This window comes from Pteropus vampyrus, unplaced genomic scaffold (genome assembly GCF_000151845.1).
Source record: "Pteropus vampyrus isolate Shadow unplaced genomic scaffold, Pvam_2.0 Scaffold477, whole genome shotgun sequence".
Classification (NCBI taxonomy): Eukaryota; Metazoa; Chordata; class Mammalia; order Chiroptera; family Pteropodidae; genus Pteropus; species Pteropus vampyrus.
Genome location: NW_011889258.1, coordinates 2220727 through 2244289, shown reverse-complemented (window position 1 = coordinate 2244289; position 23563 = coordinate 2220727). Strand labels below are relative to the sequence as shown.

Here is a 23563-nt window from a genome sequence, read left to right as displayed (position 1 = left end):
AAGGAATAATTTAGAGACACAGATATACCAATGCATATCCTTTTGATAGGTCAACAAAAACTCTTCTTGAAAACAAATTTAATTTTAAAAGAACGAGGCATGGCTTAAAAACATAATAGCTTAAAATTTAACTTCCCTGTAAACTTCTCTATTTGCAATTTCATTTACCATAATCCTATACTTAACATTTAGCTATTCACTTTAATTTTAGATCAGGAGACCTCTAATTTGACACTAACTACTATTCTCAGTAATTATTTTTCAGGTTTCTATTAGAGCAAATTCTGGAGTAATTACATTAGTCATGGAATATTCAATATTGGTATGCCTCATTATCTAAGTTTAACCTTTTATGTAAGAGGCATATAATGAGATTTTAAGATTTATGGGAGTTCTTCCATGAAAAAATACCTCTTCGTTCTTTCTTCTTTTTCATCGAAATATAATTTACAGATGATAAAATGCACTGTTCTCAAGTGTTCATCTTGATGAGTTGTGGCAATTTATATACACCTTTATAAATACCACCTAAAGGAAGATATAGAGCCTTTGTCTCATATTCCTTTTTAGGCTATCCTTACCTCAACACACAGACAATTGCCATTTTTATTTTTTTTCCAATATACATCGATTTTGCCTGTTTTTTAAACTTCAGATAAATCAAATCATACAGTATGCACTCTTGTGTGTCTGGCTTCTTTTTTGTTTTGTTGTTGTTGTTGTTGTTGTTGTTTTTGATCAGTATAGTATCTATAAGAATTATCCATGTTGTTACATGTATTAGTAGTTCTTTTTTTTTATTGCTAAGCAGTATTCCATTGTGTAAATATACTACAATTTGTTTATCCATTCTTAGGTTGATGAATATTTGTTTTGTTACTAGTTTGGGCTATTGTGAAAAAGGTGGCTATGAATATTCTTGAACATGTTTTGTGTAGATACATATTTTCATTTCTTTTGGGTAATTATGAGTGTAATTATTGCTAGGTATTTCTTTCTTTTAAAAAATAAAGGACTACATATTTAATTCTATAACTCATTGTTATTAAAGCTTATGTAATGTAAATCTGTAAAGAAGATAATTATGAACAAAATTAATAGTGTAAAATAAATGACTGAAGTCAGAGAGACTTGATAAATACAGAAGAGCAATAAACTGTGAATCAGGAGCCTAGTTCTCCCCATTAGATGTTAGTTCTCTAACTTTGGACAGTTTACTTAACCTCTGTGAACTTCTATTTTCTTCTCTTCAAAAGTGAGAATTTAAAATTTAGTTCAAAATCATTCGAGTGTTTTCTATACACTGCATATTTCCCTTTTATGCTATGCAGGTCTAGAACTAAATGCTGTAGACATGAAGACTAACACTTAATTCCCTGCAATTAAGGGGCTTGTGTTTTAATTGGAGAAGCAGGAACACAAGTAAGATCATTAGAATATAATAAGTAGGTCAATTTAACAATAAATATATAGACAAGTTATCTATTGAATTGTATTTCTTGCTAAGCACTTGGCATATAATGCTAAATGCTTCCAATATTGGTCTCACTTTTGTGGTACATACTAATGGGAGATGCATATTTAAAAATCCAGTTCTGATGTAGTGTATTTAATGACTGGGGGAGTACATAACACATGAGAGGAGAGAATCAAAGTACTTAACCCAGAGTAAGAGAAGGAATAAGACAGAAAACTTCCTAGGTAAAAAAAAAAAAATCTGAGCTGAAACCTAAAGGAAGAAAAGTTGGAGCTAGTCTAACACATGGAATGAGTTTTACTGGCAAAGCAAAATAGAGACATAAATGACCAAAGATCATAGCAAATTCTAGGAATAAAAAATTAAATTTGACTGTATCTTAAATGAGTCGCATAGAGACAAGGAGACCCATTGGGAGATGATGACAAACTCAAATAGGGACACACCAATGAAAATATAAAGTTGATAGACTAGAAATATTAGCAACAATGAGAAACAGCTACTATCCCTAAGATGAAAAGACAAAGAGAGGAAATAGAGATTTATCTCAGTGGCCAAAATCACCTGATAGAAACTAGAACATTAGCAGGCACGTTCATTGGGAGCTAGAGACATCAACAGCTGCTGCCAGAGGTACCACCAAGGAAGATAAGAGGGAGAGAAATACTCTGGCTCCTACCTTCTTCACTCCTTCCAAACTTCCATCAGTACCTACAATTAAATATGTTCAGGAAGTCAGCTGGCACAGGGGTCTGAGAAACACAGCCTAGAAATATAGCCTGGCAACAGAACAAAGCAAGCAAATATTTAGAAATAAATCGGAGAGCAGATCCAAGACTGGCACACTGTTCTAATACTATGTTACTATCCCAGATGTATGTGAAAGAAGGAAAGGGGAAAGGAGAGAAGGGAAGAGAAGACATCAAAAAAATGAGAGAAAGGGAGGGAAAACACACAAGGGAAAAATGAGAGCTTTCAATCTCTCTACTTCTCAGAATAGGAGAGGCTTGAGCGTATCCACAAGTACACTGAAATCTTTCTGTCTGCACTCAATCAGTTAAGAACATGACACATTCTATCAAAATGTGTGGCTCAACACAGTAGTGATTTTCAAACAAATGGGTGGAGGTGGACATATCAAGTATTCCAGAGGATATGTGGACTTTCAAGTACCTCTCCAACTTTGATGCTTGCTCCTATACGCACACACGTGCATGTGTGTGTGTGCATGCACACACACACACAAATCATTAGTCTAGAATTTATAGTATAAGGCAAACACCTCACTTTTTTGTTAACATCCCCCTTATTAAAGAGATCAGTATCAGAAAATCCCTGCCTGTACTTTTACCTAGTCTATTAGTTATACCAAATGATATTCCTGCCAGGAGAAATTACTCTCTCCTAAGAAAATAGTATAGAGCATTACTGCTAGAAACAGTAAAGAAGAGGAAAATCATAAGAAGTTAGCTAGAGGGACATATCCCAGACATGAGAATGAATAGGCCCCGGAATATCCTTAAAGGGAATGAGTTTTCCCACGAATTCTCAAAGGGTAATATCCATGGGAGAAAAAGTTGGAATTTAGGTACATGACACATTATAAGGGCATTAGGTGCCAAATTACAATGAGCGAACTAATATAATGCATTTTCTTCCACTCACCTCTCTTAAAAATTCCAGCCATCCTTCATGAGCTAGAGACAGCCAAATAATCAGTGGGGAAGGGGTAGAGAAGAAGGTAAAGAAAAATAAAAGGAGTCACCATACCCTCCTCTCTACCACCACTTCTCAATGCAGGCTTTTGATCATAAGTCAAACATAACTATAGAAAAAGAGAGACAGAGAGAGTAAGACACACACACACACACACACACACACACACACACACAGAGAGAGAGAGAGAGAGAGATTAAAAATATAATAAACTAGATTGATTTTTAATACCTGAAATTAGGCTGTTTGTTAATTCCTGAAAGTGTCCAGAAAAGCAATGGGATCTGCCAAAGATATAATCCATAAGCAGAAAGTGGACATTCTACAGAGCTCAGTTAAAAAGTAGTAATGGGGTCTATAGCCACGCCACCCCTAACATGCCCGATCTTGTCTGAACTCGGAAGCTAAACAGGGTCGAGCCTGGTTAGTACTTGGATGGGAGACCACCTAGGAAGACCAGGTGCTGTAGGCCTTAATAATAATAATAATAATAATAATAATAATAATAATAATAATATAATAAAATGAAAAGTAGTAATGGGAAAAATTAGAGAGAAAAAAATAGAAGAAAACTCAATCAACCTAACAAAGATTGTCAATCTAACAAAGATAGAGAAAGGGGAAAAAAGCCCTAGAAATTGGCAAATCAGAAAACACAATGAGTAACAGAAAAAAGTCTAAGTATAGTTGTATGATAGGCAATGTAAATGGGATAAACTCATTATTAAATAACAGATACTCTCAGATTGGAATTGCTAAATCCAGATATATATTGTTATCAGGAGATGAACCTCAAAAAAGTTGCAAAGAAAAAGAGAAAAAAATATATACATGACAAATTGCTTTAAAATGAAAAAATACGGCAATATTAATATCAGACAAAAGAGACTTTAAGGGAAAAACTATCAGATATAGTGTCAGGACTGAGACTGATATCAGGAGACCTGAAATGTTAACATTGTTCTATGAATAGGATGGGATCTTAAGGAGGCTAGTATGATACATGGAGTTCTGTCCTAAGTGCACTGACAGTGGGTCCGGAGGTTCCATAGACCTATCTTTGTGGTTATTTCCTCAGTTCCTGAGTAATAATTGGGTGGGAAAATTCAACATCTGGCAGAAACCCTATATTAGATTCCCTTCCAATATAAAAGCAATACAGCAATTGATAGTCCTCTTTTAATGCTGGAGTCCATAATAAATTAGACTTGGAAATACTGTCCTTATCCATTCATCAAGAGATTCAAAAGCATAGTTTTGAGTAGGGCCCTGAGCAGTAAGAGGAAGTCTTAATTTTCTCCCATTCACCCCATTGATAAGGAACACCCTAGGGTTATGGCTATAGCCAAAAATACAACAAGCAACATTGGATAAATTAGATTAACAATAGGTTATTATTCACAAATACTCACAGCACAGGAGAGGAGGACACCACATGTCATGCAGGATCACTTAGGAGTTGCAGTCTGGAGTAGAGTGAATAAGAAGGGGCTGTGAAAGGCAGGCTTGTAATATCAAGAGAGTGAGGTACCCTCTGGTTCCTATGAGAGGATAAAATTAGTTTGTTTGAATAATGCCATAAACTGATAAGGAACTGAAACTCACTACTCAAGGGTAAGTAGAAGCTGTGCCTGGCATGATTGGTAAAAAGGGTGGTCTGACTGTGAGACTTTATTCATGGGAGCAGAATAGAAGAAAAAAAATTGCAATTAGGCCATTGAGGCCTTGTGATTTCAGATGTCAAGGTGGCATATAATATTGAGCCTTAATTTTAGACCTTACCTGACAGAGAGCTCTGGAAAAGATCCAGGTAAAAGCTGCCTTGTTGCTCAGACCATATGACCTAGCAGATTTGATGGTGTTAGAGGTATCTATAATGGATGGGGATGCTGTGTAGATCCTCTGGCCCCAATTAGAGAGTTGTAAAACAGTTGCTAGGGGTTATGGAACAAGACCATGCCTTCTGCAGAAGAGGATTATTTGATGTTTGAAAAGTAGACTTGAAAATGCTACTAACTAGAACTTAGTAAAGACTAGCATATGACTAAAGATCATCGAGTGATTATGCCACTAAAGCTGACCATCATGAGCTGGTCATTATCAGATTCCCCAAGTCAATAACAATCCATCATACAATAGACTAGTTCTAAAGTCCCAAGTTAGTTGTGCAAGCAAAACCTCATGTCACTTACCTTTGTTGCACTGATACCTCTCTCTCATATGGGGTTCCTTATGACCAGCTATAAAAATTAAAGGGAAGCTATTCCAGAGCCTAGTTCACAATTGGTAGGTTCAATATGTTGTTATGGACCAAAAATAGCCTACTACTGCATCTACCAGCCATATATATGGGCATCCCTAAAGGACATAAGTAAGTGCAAATAGTCTCAGTTGGCAAGATTCTGAATAGTGTACTATTATTAACTTGATACATATAATGAATTGATTGCAAAAATGGCTGCATTCTTTACCTTGTTCTTTCTGACTTTTTGTTTCTTTCTTTTAAGAGTTAGAGTCTATTTCTTCATCCTTTAAAAATGGATCTAATCTTGTGATCTGTTTAGTCCATTGGATGCAACATAACTATCAATTCTAGACCATTACTCAAAAGGATTTCTATGCATTCTCTCTCTCTCTCTCTCTCTCTCTCTCTCTCTCTCTCTCTCTCTCTCTCTCTCTCTGTTGAGATACCTCCTTCCATGTTTTACTCTCTGTTGAGAGAGAGAGAGAGAGATGTATCAACATGTAAACAAGTCCAGGGTAGTTCGCTAAATAATGAGATTCATGTGGCCCCAAATGCCCTATCCAATAGGTAACAAATTACCAGACATGTGAGAAAGGCCCTCTTAGACCAACCATCTCCCAGCTTACCCTACCCACGAGTTGACTGCTGATGCATGAATGAGCCCACCTGAGATAAACCAAACTTGGTCTAGAAAAACAGAACTATCTAGCTGACAAAAATTTCATGAACAAAAATATATGTTTATTATTTTAAGCAACTGTGCTTTGGGATAATTTATTATGTAGCAATAAGTAACTGATACAGTATGGAGGAGAAGTGCGCAGGGGTATGGACATCCATAGACTTCAGGCAGTGATAAATAACTTGGCTGGAGGTCAGAAACCTAGAAATAGCAAGATTAAAATGTTGGAGACAAGGAAGTCTAGGGTAGAAGCATGCAGATGACCTACAGAAATGAACAAAACATGAAGAAGTTTGTGACACACATTAATGTTGAGGACAGCCCAAGTGAGCAGGATAATTCATCTTACAGATATCAGCCAGCATCTCTCTTAGGTTATCTCAGTGCTTTTGTATCGGGGCCATGAATAAAGTAACTATGATGGCAGGAGTTGAGATCTAAGGAAGGGCTTCCTTTCACCAAAGCTAATAGCCACTTCTACTGCTGAATGCCCAATCTGACAGCAGCAAAGGCTGATGATGAGCTACTGATACAGTACCATTCTTCAAAGAGAACAGCCAGTCACTTCGTTGCTGATTAATTACATAAGTCTTCTTCCATCTGGGATCCACTAGTTCTACCATATATTGCATCATCTGGAATCAGCCAGCCTAATTAAATAGCCTACTTAGAGGCTCAATGAAGGTTTTATTTGGGAACTACATCATACAGGGTTGAAGCATGATCCTCTATCATAAAGTATATTCATTTAACCAGTAGCTGATATGTAGTTCTGTATCAATATTTAGAATAAATTGATCCAAGAAGTAATGGGATTGGCTCCAATCTCTAGCATTTGTGGGCTGTTTTTCCATTCTTAGGTTCTGCCAGAGTTGAAGCCCTGGTTTCAATGTAGAAGCATGTTTCTAACAAAAGAGAATGTAGAGTATTATTAAACATTAAGTTAAGACCACCATCTGGTCATTTAGGAGTCCTCATAAAAGTGGACCAGCAGGCAAAGAAAAGAGTTATAGTAGTGGGGGAAATTGACCTTATTGTTATCAGGAGCTAAGGTTACTCTTATATGATTGAGGTTGAGAAAAAAATTCTAGAATCAAGGGAACTTACTAGGGTATTTCTTTGTGCTTCCATGCCCCATGATAACTATCAATAGACAATTAGTTACACCAGCCTGGCAAGGACAAGTCAACTAAGGAGTCAGACCTCTTAAGGATAAATTTTTGGATCATCTTACCAGACAAGCAACATATACCAACTAATATACTGGCTGAGAGTGAGGGAAAATAGATAGGTAGAGTAGTGAGACAATAAATATCAATATGGACTTGGGACCAGCTGCAACAACAGAGACAGTAGTAACATCTTACATTAATCTCCTTCATGTATTATCTTTTGTAGAGATTACAGTTGGCCACTGCATAAAAAACTTAATGGAGAGAATAAGAGACAGTGAGGGGTGCAAAGGGTAGACTCTATAGGACACATCTTGAACACTTCTTTACAGTGTTGCACCCTCAGGTCTAATTCCAGCCATACAATGACAAAAAGTGTTGTGCAAGTTTTGATCCTACTTCATTATGATAGTACCTCATCTCAGGCTGGCCCTATATATCACTCATTTCCTCCTCCAGGGCTTCTCTGACACCACAACATCACTCCACATTCATACATGCTCAATCTGAAAATTACTAGGATTTAACACTCAATAGCAAAATTCTCAACTAAATGGGACCAGGAGTCTATGGGTAGACAATATCACAGAGGCAGGTCACTTTGAGGTACATTCTATATGTCTCCTGAGAATGGGAAATTTAGATTGAATATCAATTATCCATAGCAGTAGCCAACTTGATTCTGCATAATTGGATTTTTCTCCTTCCATGTTTTACTCTCTTTGGTTTTTCATTCCCACTGTCTATCTATTCCAAATAAACTATCTTCATTCAAAGCTTTTGAATCAGGCTAAGCTGTACCCTAGACAAGACAGCTTCCAAACTTGGCAAAGTCATGCCAAAGCTTGACACAAATTCAACAGGTCTCCAAGGTACCATGCAGATTCAGACAATGAACACGCCAGAAGCATCCATGGTGCAGCAAAGACAAGATTTTCACGAACGATATACAACTTCCAGATTTTTGTGAGAGTCTAAAATGGAGAAAAAGTCCTCAGACATACACATACACAACACACACATACACACAAACACACACACATATACACACAAGTGTACATTCATGCACACAACACACACTGTCTGAGATCGAAATATCAGCTGGTTAAGATGAGGCCTCGAGGTCAACTTTAATTTTTAAAGTAAGTGTTGTAATATTTATTGCATGGCCAAGACTGTGTTTACAAATTCATACTACCATACACCTCTCCTAGCTCAATGCAGGGTCTAGGCCCTCTTTATATAAGCTGTTTCTGCAAGCATTCTTGAATGTTTACAAACATTCTTCTGTACACACACACACACATGCGTGTGCACATGTCCCAACTTTTCACATGGACCATAAAGTCTAAATGCACTCAAATATTTCCAAAAAAATAAAATCAAGACTGAAACGGAAATATTTATAGCCAGATAACCATATTATAAAAGTAGATATAATTCATTTCTTAAAACATAATAGAATGTTTACAAACCCTGACTTCCAACTCAACCTGTCCAAAATTGGATACATTGCCTCACACTTTCTCATTCTATGCCTGTTTTTTTCCCCATATTCAGCTAACAATACCTGCATGTCATTCATGCTAGAAACATGGATGTTAATTTTGACACTTCTCCCTTACATTATACATCTAATATATCACCAAATTCTATTAATTTTATTTCCTATATTTTTGTCATATCTATTGCCTCTTCTATATTTTTACTTTATCAGTTGATGGCATCAACATCTTTCCCTGGGACCAATATAATAGCCTCCTAACAGCTCTTCCTATATCTGGTCTCATCATTGTCCAAACCATTTACTCTATTGCTTGCCATAATTATCTTTCTAAAATATCAAATTGATGTCAATCCCTGCTTAAAACACTTCATTGGTTCTCAATAATAAAGAAAATAAAACTCAAATATGAAAAAATATTGGTTGTTGCTTCACTAGTATCCACTATTCCACTCTCAATTCCTAGCATTTCCTTCCTCTAATTTCACGCTTTTAATACCAAAATATTTGTGGTTGCTTTCATACAATATGCTATTCCCTACCTCTGTGCTATGGTCCTGTTGTTATATTTCTTTCCAGAATGCCATTTCTATATTTCTCCTCCTGCATAATTTTAACTCATCTTTCAAGATGCAGTTCAGGTGTCATTTTTTCCAGGAAATTAAATTATGTTAAGTATCCCCTTATGTCCCATATCACACCATGCATGTGTCTATAACTATATTTTACATGCTATACTGAAATTATCTGTATTCTTTACTGTCCCCCACACTATACTGTGAGCACCTTCAGGACAATAATTTATTAATTTATAGATCTCTAGCTTCTAGTGCAGTGTTTGGAACGTAGCAGTTTTTCTAAATATCTATTGAACTAAATAGTTAGGTAACATACCTCTCCAGACTTACGTTCTATATTCACTTTTAATGCATACTGTATTCTAGTCTTGATAAGCTACTTGTAGTTTACTAGATTTGGAATATAGAGTATCACAAGCTACTGTAGCAAAAAACCACAAGCAGAAATCTACCATGAGACAATTACCAGAGTAGGAAAATCTAAAATATAATTGATAAATTGTTGGAGAATATATGTGGTTAAGTCTAAGAGTTAAAAACTCAGGAAGGTCACAATTATAGATGGTTTCCAATTGTTTTGTGAGTTTTAGCTCCAGGATCTCTATCGTGTTCTCACAGTGAAGATAGGAGGAGAGAAAAATCACCTTGTGCTGCCTGCAGGGTGAGTGAAAAGTAACCATTTTGAAAAACACCAGAGTACTTTGTTCTTAACAAAGCCTGTCCTTAAGGGAAACCGTTTTACCAGAACTTAAGCTATAAGGAGGATATCTGGCTGCCGGAGCCAGCCGGAAAGATCCGAACGGAACATGAGTAGAGGGTGAGGATGAGAGAAAAGACAGAGATAAGTAAAGATCGGGAGGGAGAACAGTAAATACTGCTTCCCCGATTTTATTTCTCAGGCTATATTTATACAGAAACTGTAGCAAACAATTTGCAGTGATTGCTACGTGAACAATTGCAAGCATACAGAGAATTCAAGATAAAACATCCTTGTTCCTGTCTTCTCGACCGGGTCAAGGAACGTTCAACATCCTCCTTAGGCCACATACTTCCCGTTCCAGCTGCCTCCCAGACAACCTCCTTAAGTACACTTGGTTTTTAACCCCTGACATTCTGCAGCGGTTCTGGCTGCGGCTCCCCATAACTGGCCTAGGAGAACTTCAGTCCTTTTTTAGCCTTCCACAAGCAGGAAGAGAAATACTCATTTGCTGCCCATGCTATCATCCTGCCCCACCTAAGAGGAGGAAGAAACTGAGAAGTACTTGCAAGGTGCACAACACAGAGACACACATTCACTAAAAGACTGAGACCTAATTATACAATAATAGACTGCTTTCTTTTCTCCATATCTTATCACTATACCACCAAAGGCCTATTGACCACCACATCTTTTATCTAGTGTATCATGTCTGGTTTTCAAAAAAATTAAAAGACATGTTAAAAGGCAAAACAAAACAAAATAAAACAAAGAAAAACAAAACAAAACAAACAACAACGACAAAACAGAAAAGACAAAGCAAGCATCAGAACCAGACTCAGATGTTGCAGGGATGTTGGAATTATCAGACTAATTGAAAACAACTACAATTAATATGATAAAGTCTAAAAGAAAAAGGAGACAACATGTAAGAACAGATGGTTAGTGTAAAGAGAGAAATCAAAATTCTAAGAAACAATGAAAAAGAAATGTTAGAGATCAAAACCACTAACAAAATGAAAAATGCCTTTGATGGCCTAATTAATATAAAGGGCATGAAGATATGACATAAGAAGTAATGAAGGAGAGAATTAATGCTACACATTAATTCAACAGATCCATGAAGCTCAGAGAACACTGAGGATACATGGCAAAAAACCTACACCTAGGAATAGAATATCCGAATTGCAGAAAATTAAGTATAAAAATTTTAAAAGAAGCCAGAGGAATAAAATATCTTACATATAGAGGAGCAAAGAAAATAAATATATTTGACTTCTCAGAAACCACGAAAGCAGGAGAGTAGAGTGAAATACTTAATAGAAAAAAAAAAAAACAACTAGAGTTCTATACCTGCAACATTATCCTTGAAAGGTGAAGGAGAAATAAGTGCTTTCTCAGACAAACAAAAATTGAGAGAATCTTGTGCCAGTAAACCTTTGCATAAAATGCTAAAAGACATTCTTCAGAGAAAATGAAAATTATATGTCAGAAACTCAGATCTATATAAAGAAAAAAAGCATTGGAGAAGAAATAAAATAAAATCTTTTATATTTTTATTCTTAATTGGTCTAATAGATAACAGTTTATTCAAATAATAATAGCAAATGTATTTAATTATGTATACTTATGTATATTTATATACTTAAGTATCTTTATGTATAAGTAAAATGAATAATAGCAATTATACAAAAAATGGAAGGGAGGCAGGAATATTTTTAAATAAGAAAAGGAAGCATAATTAATAGGAAAGTAAATGAAAGTTTATAAAATTTTTAATTAAAACAATAAAAGGTAGAAAAAGAGTGAATATTGGAAGGCAAAAATGATAACAAAGAACAAGAGCAACAAATGAAAAACAATATTAAATATGGTAAATATTAATACAACTATATCAATAATCATGTTAAATGTTAATGGTCTAAATATACCATTTAAATGATAAAAATTTTAAAAGTCGACCAAAAAAAGGCCGAAATATATATATCTAACAACAGGGCATAAAAATGTGGAAGAAAACTTGATTGAGCTGGAAGGAGAAAGAGAAAACCCAGTATTATAGTTGGAGACTTCAACACCTGTCTATCAGAAATGGACTGATCCAGAAAGCTGAAAATCAGTAAGGACAAATGAATTTCACAGCACCATCAATCAACTAAATATACTTGATATCTATAGAGTACTTCACCCAACAAAATGAAAATAAACATTTAACTCAAGCTCATATGGAACATTCACCAGATAGACCACATTCAGGACAATAAAATATGCCTTAAGTAATTTAAAACAACAGAAATGATGCAATATCTGTTTTCAATTACAATGAAATTAAACTAGAAATCAATAACAGAAAGACAGGTAGAAAATCCCAAAACATTTAGAGTTTTAATAACACACTTTTACATAATACATGAGTCAAAGTAGAAATCTCAATAGAAATTTAAGGAATGAAGCAAATATGAAAATACAACTTACCAAAATTTGTGGGATGCAGTGAAAACAGTTCTTAGAGGAACATTTATAGCATCAAATGCATATATGAGAAAAGTCAAGGAGTGACATCAGAAGCGTGGTGGTGTGAGAGGCCCCCTTGATCTGTTCCCTTGAAGTTACAACAAATTAAACATCTGCAATCCGACAGAAAATTCCCAGCCTAACATACAAACACATCTGAGAGACCTGTGCCTCAAAGAGCATCTGAAGGTGGGTGAATCTGGCAAGCAGAGAGGACAAAAGAGAGAGGAGCAGAGACTGGTGCCAGGACACAGCCCTGACCTCCCTGTGAGTACTCGGAGAGAGGGGAGGAATCAGGTTACAGCATGCACTCTCTGTAGCCCAGAGCATTCTGCCTGAGCAATCAGTAAATACTACAGCAGTAGAACCCAGCGATCAGGGCAGAGACCAAGGCAGAGACAGAGTACAGAGGGGTGACAGCTGTATTCTAACAACCACCGTTGCCAGGCAGAAAGTTGGCAGTGGTGGTTGTTAGAACACATGGAGCCTGGCCGCCTCCCGCCACCATTTCAAAGTTAGCAGCAGGCTCCACGGGAAACTGCAGCAGTGAGTGTTGAGCTGCGAAGTGAAGAGTGAGAAGTCTGCAACTGCTGAACTGAGTAGATGAACACTGCGGCTGGTCCTAGTGATAAGGGTGGAGATACAGAGGCCAAGCAGCTGACGTCTGGTAGTCAGCATTACTAGAAGGAAAACAGATAAAGGCACACTGGCAGACTCTCCCACCCCACCCCATCCCCACCCATCCAGGCTGATCTGGGCAAAGACACTGAGGCACCGCACTGAGGCAGCACAGTACTGCATCTGGTGGCTGGGGCAGCACTGGAACTTGCAAGGCTCTTTGGGGATTTGGAACGTCACTGCCCATTACATTCTCCCATGAGGGTTGGAACTCTGACACTGAGGCAACTTGGTCACAGAGAAAACACAAACCTCGCCAGGGAATAAAAAAAACCATTATCATGTATTTATTTATTTATTTATTTATTTATTTATTTATTTATTTATTGAATTTTTTTGCCACTTGGCAGAACTCCAAGAGTCCTGGGCAATGCAGAAGTATATGCCACTTACTGTAAAACAAAAGTGAAACCTCTTCTTATCAACCTACTAAAGAGAGATCGCTTTTTAAAATAATTATTTTATTATTATTGTTTATTATGGTGACATTGGTTAACGAAATCCAGTTGCTTTCAATTGTACAATTCAACAGTAAGGCATATATATATTGCATTGTGTGTTCACCATCCATAGTTACATTTCTTTCTGTCACCACATATGTGCCCATTTTTATCCCATTTAACTCCCCTCTCTCCCCCGACCTCTGGTAGCCACTAGTTTATTGTCCATATCCACGAGTCTCTGTTTGTCCTGTTCAATTTTTGCTTAGGTTTATAGCCCACATATAGGTGATATCATGTGGATTTCAACTTTTTCTGTCTGGCTTATTTCTCTTACCATGATTATCTCAAGGTCCATACATTCATATTGTCATAAATGGCAGCATTTTATCTCTTCTTATGGCTGTGTACTATTCCATTGTATATATTTACCAATGCTTTTTTATCTAATCATCTGTTGTAGGACACATCTGTTGCTTCTATGTTCTGGCCACCGTGAATAACGCTGCTATGAACATCGCTGTGCAAATATATTTTCAGATATGAGTTTTTGGGGTAAATACCCAAATACCCAAGTATTTGGGGTAAATATCCAATAGAAAGATTGCTGAATCATATGGTAGATCAATTCTTAGTTTTTTGAGGAATCTCCACACTGTTTTCCATAGTGGGTGTACGAATTTTCAGTCCCACCAGCAGTGTATGAAAGTTCTTTTTCTCTGTATCCCCTCCAACACTTGTTATTACTCGTTCCGTTGATTATAGCTATTCCAACAGGTGTGAGATGGTATCTCATTGTGGTTTTGATTTGCATTTCCTTAATAGCTAATGATGAGCATCTTTTCAAATGTTTTTTGGCCATTTGTATGTCTTCTTGGGAAAAATGTCTGTTCAGCTCATCTGCCTGGTTTTTGATTGGATTGGTTTTTGTTGTTGTTGTCATTGAGTTGTATGAGTTCCTTGTACATTTTGGATATTAGATCCTTATCCAAGACATCGCTTGCAAATATATTTTCCCATTCGGATGGTTGTCTCTTTACCTTGTTGATGGTTTCTTTTGCTGTGCAGAAGCTTTTTAGTTTGATGTAGTCTCATTCCTTTATTTTTGCTTCTAAATCCCTTGCCAAAGTCATAAAATCCTCTTTAAGTCCAAGGTCCTTGAGTTATTCCTATGTTTTCTTCTAAGCATTTTATTGTTTCAGGTCATATATTCAGGTCCTTAATCCATTTTGAGTTAATTTTGGTGTGTGTCGTGATAGACAACAATCTAGTTTCATTCTTTTGCAGCTTGCTTTCCAATTTTCCCAGCACCTCTTATTGAAAAGGCTTTCCTTTCTCCATGTTATGTTTTTGGCTCTCTTGTCGAAAATTATTTGCCTATATATATATGGATTTATTTCTGAACTCTCGATTCTGTTCCACTGGTCTGTGTGAGTGTTTTACTGCCAGTACCATGCCGTTTTGATTATTGTTGCTTTGTAGTATAATTTGAAGTCAGGCAGAATGATGCCTCCAGTCTCATTCTTTTTTCTCAGGATGGCTTTGGCGATCTTTTGTGCTTCCATACAAATCTGATGATTTTTTGTTCTATCTCTTTAAAAAATGCCAATGGGATTTTGATGGGGATTGCATTAAATCTGTGTAATACTTTGGGTGATAAGGTCATTTTAGCTATGTTGATTCCTCCAATCCAGAACACAGAATATCTTTTCCATTTCTTTGTACCTTTTTAATTTCTTTTAATAGAGTCTTATAGTTTTCATTATATAGGTCCTTCACATGTTTTGTTAAATTTATTCCTAGGTATTTTATTCCTTTTGTAGCAATTGCAAAAGAAATTATTTTTTCCACTTCATTGACTAGCAATTTATCACTAGTGTTTAAGAACACTGTGGACTTTTGCTGAGCAGAAGCTTTTCAATTCGATGTAGTCCCATTCATTTATTTCTTCTTTTATTTCCATACCTTTGAGGTCAAATTCATAAGATCATTTTTAAGTCCAAGGTCCTTGAGTTTAGTTCCTATGTTTTTGTAGATGCATTTTATTGTTTCAGGTCTTATATTCAGGTATTTAATCCATTTTGAGTTAACTTTGGTGTGTGGTGATAGACAACAGTCTAGTTTCATTCTTTTGCAGGTGGCTTTCCACTTTTCCCAGCACCATATTGAAGAAGCTTTCCTTTCTCCTTGGAATATTGATTGTGTACTCAGAAACTTTACAGTATTCGTTTATTGCTTCTAGTAGTGTCCTTATGGATTCTTTATGTTTTCTATATAAAGAAACATGTGATCCACAAATAGTGTTTGACTTCTTCATTTCTTATTTGAATGCCTTTTATATCATTCTCTTGCCTGATTGATCTGCTAGGACCTCCAATGTTATATTGAATAACAGTGGTGATAGTGGACAGCCTTGTCTCGTTCCTGATCTTAGAGGAAAGGCTTTTAGTTGTTCACCTTTAACTATAATGTTGGCTGAGGGTTTTTCATGTATGGCCTTTATTATGTTAAGGTACTTTCCTCGTATGCCAATTTTGTTGTGTTTTGATCATGAATGGATACTGTATTTTATCAAAGGCTTTTCCTGCATCTATTGGTATAATCATATGATTCTATTTTTTTTTTAATTTATGTGGTGTATCATATTAATTGATTTGTGTATGTTGAACCATCCTTGTGCCCCTAGGATAAAGCCCACTTTATCATGGCATACAACCTTTTTAATGTGTTCCTATACTTGGTTCACTAGAATTTTATTTAGGATTTTTGCATCTGTGTTCATGAGAGATATTGGTCTGTAGTTTTCTTTTTTTATGTGTTATCGTTACCAGGTTTTAGTATCAGGGTAATATTGGCCTCAGAAAATGAGTTGAGAAGTATTGCCTCCTCTTTGAGTTTTTGGAAGAGTTTGAGGAGAATAGGGGTTAAATCTTCATTAAATGTTTGCTAGAATTCACTGGTGAGGCCATCTGGTCCTTGACTTTTACTTTTTGGTAGGTTTTTGATGATTGTTTCAATTTCCATACTGCTGGTCAGTTTATTTAGATTTTTCGGTTCTTATTGATTCAGTCTAGGAAGGTTGTATCTTTCTAAGTACTTGTCCATTTCTTCCAGGTCATTAAATTTGTGTTATATATTTTTTCATAGTATTCTTGTATGATTCTTTCTAATTCTGTGGAGTCTGTCATAATTTCTCCGCTTTCATCTCTGATTTTGTTTATTTGTTTCCTTTCTCTTTTTACTTTCATGAGTCTAACCAGGAGCTTGTTAGTTTTATTAAAAGTCTCAAAGAACCAGATCTCTGCTGCATTTTTTTCTATTTATTTTTTGTTTTCAATTTCATTTAATTCTGCTCTAATTTTGATTATTTCTTTTCTTCTGATGATTTTAGGCTTCCATCTGTTCTTTTTTTCTAGTTTTTAAGATGAAGCTTTGGGTTATTTTTGTGGTCTCATTCTTCTTTTTTTGTTTTAGGCTTCCAATGATTTGACCTTTCCTTTTATTACCGTGTTTGCCATTTCTCAAAAGTTTTGATACATTGTACTATTATTGTCACTTTTTTCTGCGTCTCTCTTGACCTCTCTTTTTATTTCTTCTTTGACCCAGTCATTCTTTAGTAACGTGTTGTTTAATTTCCATGTATTTGTGATTCTTCTCACTTTCTTTTTACAGCTAATTTCCAGCTTCAAAGCATTATGATCAGAGAATATGGTTGATATGATTTCAATCCTCCTCTATTTTAAGGCTATCTCTGTGCCCCAGTATGTGGTCGATCCTTGAGAACATTTCTGTGCAGTAGAGAAGTATGTATAAGCAGCTGTTTCAGGATGAAAGGTTCTGTAAATGTCGATTATGTCCAGTTGGTCTAATGTGTCATTTAAGGTTGGTATTTCTTCATTGACTTTCTGTTTGGATGATCTGTTCATATCTGACAATGGAGTATTTAGGTCCCCTACTACGATAGTGTTTTGGTCTGTTTCTCCCTTTAGTTCTGTTAGTAATTCTTTAACATATTTTGGGGCACCCTGATTTGGAGCATAGATATTAATAACTATTTGTCTTCTTGGTGTATTATTCCCTTTATAATTATGAAGTGTCCCTCAGTATCTTTCTGTACCTTTTTTATTTTGAAGTCTATTTCATCTGATATTAGTTTCACTACTCCTGCTTTCTCTGAATGTCGTTTGCTTGGAATATTATTTCCCACCCTTCACTTTGAGTCTACATTTGTCTTTGGAGCTGAAATGTGGCTCCTGGAGGCAGCGTATTGTTGTTGTTTTTTTTTTTTTTTTGATCCAATATGCAACTCTGTGCCTTTTTATTGGTGAATTCAGTCCATTTATGTTTAGAGTAATTATTGAAATATGAAGTCTTCTTATAGACATTTTATCTTTTGCTTTCTGATAGCTCGGTGTTTTCATTGCTTCCTTGTCTTTGTGTTTCTCTTTTCTTTATATTGGTTGGCTTCTGTGTGTTTTGTCTCTGGTTCTTTTTGTTTTCTATTATATACTTCAACTCTGAATCTTTGGCATGCAGTTACTATTATGAATATGTAAAGGATTGTTATATATATATATACACATATATATATATATACAGTCATCTTTTTTCCTCTGCTCGCGCCTTATCTTCATTTGCCTCTGCGAATTTGGATCTTGGAATCCCTCCTTTTTCAGTCATTGTTTTCTCAATTTTTTTTTCCTATTTATGTTGAATGTTCATTACTATCTTGCTATAGCAATTCTCTTCTTATTATTTAAGCTTATAATGTCCTGTTCTTAGTAAGTGTTGCACTTCACTGCTTTTCCTTGCCTGATAGTCACCTTACACCTAATTACGTATTTTTTTTTTTATCATTTTGTTTTAGTTGAGCTGATTTCTTTCAGTATTTCCTGTAGTGCAGGCCTTGGAGTGGAGAATTCCTTCAATTTTTGTATGCGTAGAAAGGTTTTAATTTCTCCTTCATATCTAAAGGAGAGCTTACCTGGCTTTATCATTCTAGTCTGATAATTCCTTTCACTCAATACTTTGAATATTTGATTCTACCTCTTTCTGGCCTGAAAAGTCTGTGCCAAGAAGTCTGAAAATAATCTAATAGGTTTTCCTTTGTAAGTTACCATTTTCTCTTCCCTGGCTTCCCTGAGAATTCTGTCTTTGTCATTGATTTTTTGAAAATTTTAATACAACGTGCCTTGGTGAGGGTCTTTTTTGGTTGAGATAATTGGGTGTTCTGTTGACTTCTTGAATTACAAGCTCCAGATCATTCCTTAGATTTGTGAAATTTTCATCCACTATTTGTCTGAAAATGCTTTCTAGTGCCTGCTCCTTTTCCTTGCTTTTGATAATGTCCATTATTCTTATTTTTACTCTCCTGATGGTATCAGCTAGTTTTTGTATTTCTTTTTCATTATTTTTCATTCTTCGGTTTCTCTCTTCTTCCTTCTGATTTATTTCTAGATCTCTGTCTTCGATATCACTCATCCTTTCCTCCATTTGATCAACTCTGTTTCCCCAGCTTGCTATTTCATTTTTCAACTCTTGCAGTGTGTTTTTATCACGAGAGATCTATTTTGATCTTTTTGAGGGTTCCATTCTCCTTTCTAAAGAACTCATTCTGCTCATCTAGTTGTTTTTTCAATCCCTGAAATTCTTGCTATGACTCGTTTCGGAACACACTGAGTTTTATCAGAGATACCATCCTGAATCCTCTGTCATTTAATTTGCATATATCTATGCCTGTAAGCTCATTTCGGAAGATTTTTTCTCTTTGTTTCTCAGATACCTTGCCACTTTGGTTCATGGTGTTTAATGGACTATTTCTCCTCCTAAGCATTAATGGGGACGTATTCTGATTTTTTTCCAGAAAGATTTATTATATAAAGGTCTCTCTTTAGCCTGCTTCAAGGAATGTGCTGCTTTTTTTTTTCTTTTTTTCTTTTTTTCCCAGTAGGTGGTGTCTAAGCCTCTTGGATCCCTGCTTTATATAAAGCTTTAATAATGCCTTTTTATTTTCTTGTAGATATTTAATCATGCTTGCTACTCTCAGTTTCAATCCTTTTCAGTGTTAGTAACAGTTTCAGTAGCATTTGGTCAGATTTCCCTGGGACTCTGGTGTTTGGTCTCACAGGATATGGGGTGAGGGGCCCCCTGGGTTGGGGGTTGAGAGCTGAGGCTCAACCCCAGTTTTCCAACCGGAGTTGGTAAAAATCAACTGTCGTTTCTCTGCCGTCCCACTTCTCTGCTCTCTGACATAATCATTGTGCCCTGCTGCCAATTGTTTGCAAATCACAGCACTCCCAGGCAGAGACATTCAGGAAACTCGCTGCACCTTCTTCTCTCCCCCTCCTCCTATAAGAAGCCCCAGCGGCTGCTGGAGGCACCTTCTTTATTTCTCCCAATCCATCACCTGACACCCAGGGTTCTTACCTGTGGTAGCTCTTATGTGCAGATCCCACGCTCAGACGTGCTGGTGTGCAGTATGGGGTTTGTCTGTTTGTTTGATTTTTTTTGTTTTTTGGTTTTTGGTTTTTTGTGCGTGTTTTTTTTTGAGTTTTAGATATTCGGCTTATTGTTGTTTCAAGGAGAGACATCTGCGGACGTCTCTCACTCCGCCATGTTTCTCCAAACCCTAATCTTTTTAACTTACTGTTGAATTTGGTGTGCTAGAATTTTGTTGAGAATTTTGGGTTCTATGTTCATCAAGAATATATGCCTGTGATTCTCTTCTTCTGTAGTGTCTTTGTGTCTTTTTGGTATCAGTGTAATGCTGATCTCATAGAATGAGTTTGGAAGTAGTTCTTCCTCTTCAAATTTTTGGAATAATTTTAGAAGGATATATACTAATTTTTCTTTAAATGTTTAGTAGAATTTACTGTGAAACCATCTGGTTCTGGGCTTTTGTTTTTTAGAAGTTTTTTGATTAATGCTTAAATTTTATTGTTGGCATTTGGTCTGTTTAGATTCTTTGTTTAGTCTTGGAAAGTTGTATATTTTTAAAAATAAGTTCATTTCTTCTAGATTGTAAAAATCATTGGTATGTAATTGTTGATATTATTTTTAAAGATCTTTTGTATTCTTCTCTCTAATTATTGTATTCTCTTCTCTTTCATTTCAGATTTTTTTTGTGTGTTCTCTTTCTCTTTTCTTCTTGATAAATTTTGGTAGAGGCTTGTTAACTTTATTTATCCTTTCAAAGAACCAACTCTTAGTTTCATTATTTTTTATTTCTATTTTCTGTTTAATTTATTTCTTCCCTTATCTTTATTATTTCCTTTTCTACTTCCTATATTCTTTTTGTTGTTCTTCTTTTACTAGTTTTTTTTCTGTTTTTTTTTTATTTTTATTTTTATTTTTTTATTTTTTTGGGGGTATAAATTTAGATTATTTATTTGGAATTTTTCCTGCTTTTTGAGATAGGACTGTATGGCTATAAACTTTTCTCTTATAACTGTTTTTGCTGCATCTCATAAATTCATTCTCGTGGTTCACACCAAATTAAATTTCTTTTTAGTGCCCACAGGAGTCGGTTCTCACACACACACACACATGCACATTGTTTGCTAACTGTTCTCTTTTGGTTTATGCTTTTGGCTCTTTTTATTCTGCCATTTTCTCTTTTTTTTTTTTTTTTTTTTTTTGTATTATTTCCTTGGGGTGTATTCACAGGAATTTACCAAAAGGTTGAAGAATTTTATTGCCTTCTTTTGAATCATTTCCCCTACTTTTAAGGTATCTAATATCCTAAAAGCTTTCTTTACTTAAATACCTCACATGCCTGACAGAGTTATTACAGTATCTGAGAGTACTATAATGGAGTCAGGAAGTACCTAAATAGACTCAGCTTTAATATTTGGTAGGGACCAAAGTGATCATGCTTCTCTTTTGGCTCTAAGTTGGTAAAAGCTAAGTCCCAGGCCCAATATCAGCAACCAAATCACAGTATATAACCTATCACCAGTATTTCTTCAGTCCATAGGATTGGGATTTGTTTTGAACCAAAGTATTTTTTTTTGAATTGTTGAGCATTTATTTTCTTTCTCAGACATTCATCTTTCTTAAGATTTCATCTCTTCGAGGTTTCCCGACACACTGCCTAGCTTGGGCTAATGTTTTTCTTTACTGAGAGAAGAAATTCTGCTTTTCATCTTCCATAATATTTATTATTTAGAAAGATACCTCATAGGAATATTGGGAACCCCTCTATAACCAGGATATATCCCTTCCCCACGGTGTTATTGCCTGTCACATGTCACATCTCATTGCTGGACCTGGTTCAATAGATTAGATCCTCTCTGATACACCACTATTAATTTTGCTCTTATGGGAGTGGACTTTACAACTAAATTAGTTTCCTCATTATTTTCTACACACAATTTCCACTTTCTCTAATAATGTTTTTTGGCATCTATATTGTATATCTTGTTTCAAACTTCCATAAGTCTGTTGATCAGGAGTGCTGAAAGTGAGCATCATTGTCTTGTTGTATATTAGGAACCATTAAATGTTTATTAAAGATGTACCTGGAGCAGAGTACAGGCACACACAGAAGAAAATGAGTGACTATATTATATAGATATAGATATAGATATAGATATAGATATAGATATAGATAGATAGATAGATATAGATATACTATCCTTTACGTATTCATAAGGGTAACCACACATCAAAGATCCAGAACTGAAGTATATAACATAAAACAAGAAGAACCAAAGGCAAAACCCAAAAAAGCCAACAAAAATAAAGAGAAACATAAGGACAAGGAAGCAATGAAAACACTGAGCTATCAGAAAGCAAAAGATAAAATGTCTATAAGAAGACTTCATATTTCAATAATTACTCTAAACATAAATGGACTGAATTCACCAATAGAAAGGCACAGAGTTGCATATTGGATCAAAAAACAAAACCCAACAATACGCTGCCTCCAGGAGCCACATCTCAGCTCCAAAGACAAATGTAGACTCAAAGTAAAGGGTGGGAAATAATATTCCAAGCAAACGACATTCAGAGAAAGCAGGAGTAGTGAAACTAATATCAGATGAAATAGACTTCAAAATAAAAAAGGTACAGAAAGATACTGAGGGACACTTCATAATTATAAAGGGAATAATACACCAAGAAGACAAATAGTTATTAATATCTATGCTCCAAATCAGGGTGCCCCAAAATATGTTAAAGAATTACTAACAGAACTAAAGGGAGAAACAGACCAAAACACTATCGTAGTAGGGGACCTAAATACTCCATTGTCAGATATGAACAGATCATCCAAACAGAAAGTCAATGAAGAAATACCAACCTTAAATGACACATTAGACCAACTGGACATAATCGACATTTACAGAACCTTTCATCCTGAAACAGCTGCTTATACATACTTCTCTAGTGCACATGAAATGTTCTCAAGGGTCGACCACATACTGGGACACAGAGATAATCTTAATAAATATAAGAGAATTTAAATTATACCAATCATAATCTCTGATCATAATGCTCTGAAAGTAGGGATCAAGTGCAAAAAGAAAACAAGAAGAATAACAAATACATGGATATTAAAAAATGTGCTACTGAAGAATAACTGGGTCAGAGAAAAAAATTAAAAGAGAGATCAAGAGATACATAGAAACAAATGGTAATGATAGTACAATGTAACAAAACTTTTGGGACAAGGGAAGAGCTGTCATAAAAGGAAAGTTCACATCATTACAGGCGTAATCTTAAAAACAAGAACGAGTCCAAATAAACAATCTAACACTTCATCTTAAAAAAAAAAACAAACTAAAAAAGGAAGAACAAATGAAGCCTAAGCAGAAGAAAAGAAAATCAAAATTAGAGCAGAAATAAATGTAACTGAAAAC

The 23563-nt window shown here is 35.4% G+C and overlaps 2 pseudogenes; one reads left to right on the top strand and one right to left on the bottom strand.

Annotated features, from left to right (window-relative positions):
- LOC105307122 overlaps positions 1-23563 on the bottom strand; it is a 120885-nt pseudogene that overhangs the window by 89577 nt on the left and 7745 nt on the right.
- LOC111732642 lies at positions 3547-3665 on the top strand (annotated as a pseudogene).